Genomic DNA, 3,523 nt, shown 5'->3' with positions numbered 1-3,523 from the left:
TTAAATTATAACAACATGAATCCATTTTCCTATGTCAGTCTGATGAGAGGCTGTCGCGGATAGGGGCAGATATTTTTATGCGCATGGTTTTTATATCACACAATATATCTGTATCACGTCACTGCGTATTATATACAAAATAATTCTGGTTTGCCATTTCATCATTATATCCTAATTCACAACTGATACCATGTAGCATTAGAGAGGGTTCCATCAGTGCTGTAATTTAAATCTCAATCGACATTCTTCTACTGTTAGTATTTCGCTGTTGATATCTATATCTAACGCTTTTATCCTTTGGAAACAATATTACCTCAAGGAGACAACCAAAGAGATATTTGGGCTCAGTAGAAAGGAGAAATAGGAAAGTGATCAGCACTCCTCTATTCTAAAAGAACGATGCACGCCTCTGGTCCGTAGGTGTGTCACTAAAGTCCCTAAGTTATTTTTATTGTCAAAACGAAATATTTTTCTTGTACTGGTTAAGGCAGTTATCGGGAAATAATGACGTACAATAAAAACAAAGTAGCAAAGAGACATAATGTCAGTATTCACACCCAAATGAATCAAACCCATTTACCTGCATGAAGGTCGAGTTCGAATCCGGCCCGGATGTGGAAACGCCATTATAGGATTTTCACGACACCTCCGCCCGGGCTATAAGACCCAATGTCTTCTCTCCTCTTCTTCTCCACCTCCTCCTCCTCCTCCACCGCCTCCCTTTAGTCCTCTTTGTTATAATTTCACATAGAAATGATTATGGTAGTATGTCAACGTTTGTTTATACATCTGTCACATTTACACTAAGTGCGCATATGTACAAATAAAAAGTTGAAAATGAAACATTTACACCTGCTTAGTTGACGAAGGTTTTATGAAAAAAAAATCACACCCGCCATAATCATCATATAGATTAAGGTATATCATTAAGTTTCCCAGTCAACTTGTTGTTGTCATTACTCCCATTAACGCCACTTCTTTCCCATCAGAAACTGCGTTGCGGCCAAGTCGTGTTTGTTAATTACGAACTGAGTGAGGCCTATGATGATGACGTCATCTCGACAGTGAAGGAAAGAAGTTGAATGGGGAGTAAGAGGAGGAGGCGGAAAGGGGCCTATATAGATAACACGAATGTCATTTACACATAAGGAAAGTCGTAGTGGCAAATAGGAATAGTTGTCTCTCATAGTTTGCAGTTGAGCCTTTCAGACGAGGCCTCGTGAAGAACTCCAGTTGAAAACTATGAGAGGCATTTTGTCGTCACCACTAGTGGTGGCCAACCAGCTGCTTTGTGTGAAAGTGGCCTATACATTTGCATAAAAATAATTCTAGTAATAATGACAACGAAAAGTTCGACGATGATAATGATGGCCATAACTATAATGATCATGATCATGGAAGTTCATGACTGTTGCTGATGATGCTGTTATTGATGATAATGAAGACGATGATAATCATCATGAATACGACGAAAATGACTGTAACGTAGTGATGACATAATGAGAGTGATGTGGCAGGTAGGAAAGAAGTGATATGTTGGTATGTTGCAGCTGTTGTAGCTGGTATGTATATTTCTGTAAAAATGGAATAGATATTTTACTGTATCCCGTATGAGATGTTTATCAACAATGTGCAAAATTCTATTAAAAAATTCACGTTTTCAGTTCCCATTTTTTCTGTGCACATCACTGGCACTATACTATATAGTTACAAGCATAGACTTCCAACTGTAAGATATCTATGATGTCTTATATCTTTGGCACTCTAACCCTTTTACAGCTCGTCTACGTGTGCATAATTCTATTATGCTGCTGTGGTGAACAGTCTCCTACATGTGTTTCTACGTAACATTTTGGCTTTAGTATCGCCGCTGCAGAAATGGGATGGACAAGGAATAGATATGTTATGTAGAAACAGCAGGATTTCGGCCTTGTATTACTATTGTATAGATTAAGTCCATATTACGCCTGTACTACAAATATTTGTATCCTCATGAAAGCACAACCTAGGCCCTTCCGAGCCATGTTTCGGTGAGGCTGGGTCCTTCGCTACCTTTCGGTACGCAGGGTGGTATATAAGGAGACAGGCTGTGGTCTCCAAGTTCAGTTCTCTTCTGCACTTGTAACTAACGGTGCGTGACCCAAGGCCCGCGGTCACTTTCGCTGTTAGGGCAGCCTCGGGGCCCGACCGCCCGTTCCAGCCTTGGTCGTCACTCGCACTAACCAGAATAAAACCATGAAACTCGCTCGAGCTTCATTCACCCCCTTGTCACCATAAGCATAAGTAACGTTCCCGTAATGTTACACTACCAGCACGTGATGTGTGTAACTAATGAAAACACTTGCGGTGATGAAAAGGTTAAGATAGATAAAAGAATATATAAATAATCACATCGGTGGTGGTCGTGGTGGGGTGGTAATAGAGCTTTCTCTATAAATGATTCTGCTGGTGGGAAGGAGCGTACACCAGAAGGCGCGTAGTTACAGGCAAATTTGTCACCTTTGTTAGGGCAGGGAAAAGTCACTGCTGGGAATCGGAGAGAAGTGCGAAACTCAAACCAACGACTAGGAAGATACGGAAACCAAACGCTTCTGATTACGGCACCAGTGCACAAAGATTTTTTTTTATATTTTCATTATTATCCTCTAAAGTAACGGGTGTTACTTTTCATTTTCATTCTCGCTGCCGCCAAACAATTTCATTCAGCCCCATGGCGCCCAATCGATTAGCATCATCTCCATTAATCCTATCAGCTCAGTGAAACTCGTTAAAACATTTATTCTGTCTTCTAACGATTGTATTTGGTAGCATACGTATGTGTGTCTATAGAGGTGGGGTGTCCATCACTATAACAAAGGGTTTCAAACCTTGTTGGATGACCTTAATCTTTCTGGGATGGTACTCGAAGTCAGATCGCTGTATTAGCGGTCGAGCATGGTACCAGTACTCTACCGGCCTACTCCTAAAGAGACGATACTGCTTCTATACCTCATCACGTTGGTTTAATTCGGTTTGGTGAAATTTTATGGAATGTTGAAAATGCATGTGGAATGCCTATTCTTCTAGAAAGGTTGTGGTTGTAAATGAGATTTGAAGTCAGGATGATCAGCTCAGTCATATTGGTTAGGTACCAACATCTTCAAGTAATGGTAATGCATTATCAAGTATAGAGTTGATCCAGTTGAAGAGACAGTCATCACGTAACCTCTCAATTCCTAAGTGACAATCATTCACCCAGGCTGTCGGAGCACATTAGGTAAATGTAATGGCTTCAAACTTCAGCCTAACGCCTCCTGACCTATGCTCACTTTTATCTTATGTTCTTACTTTCTTCCATTCTTTATTTATTTTTTTATCTTTACAAACCACTGATGTAACGAACAAAAAAAGAACAAAGACGAAGACGACTCAGAAAAGTAGGAGGAAGAGAAGGAAAAGGAGGAGGATTGGAGAAGGAGGGGAGGAGGAGGAGGAGAAGGAGGAGGAGGAGTAGGAGAAAATCAAATTTGGATTACAGTGTGGA

The sequence above is a fragment of the Oratosquilla oratoria genome, chromosome 17 (genome assembly GCF_046742065.1).
Source record: "Oratosquilla oratoria isolate Oo_2021 chromosome 17, ASM4674206v1, whole genome shotgun sequence".
NCBI classification, from domain to species: Eukaryota; Metazoa; Arthropoda; class Malacostraca; order Stomatopoda; family Squillidae; genus Oratosquilla; species Oratosquilla oratoria.
Note: the sequence above shows the minus strand (reverse complement) of the source record.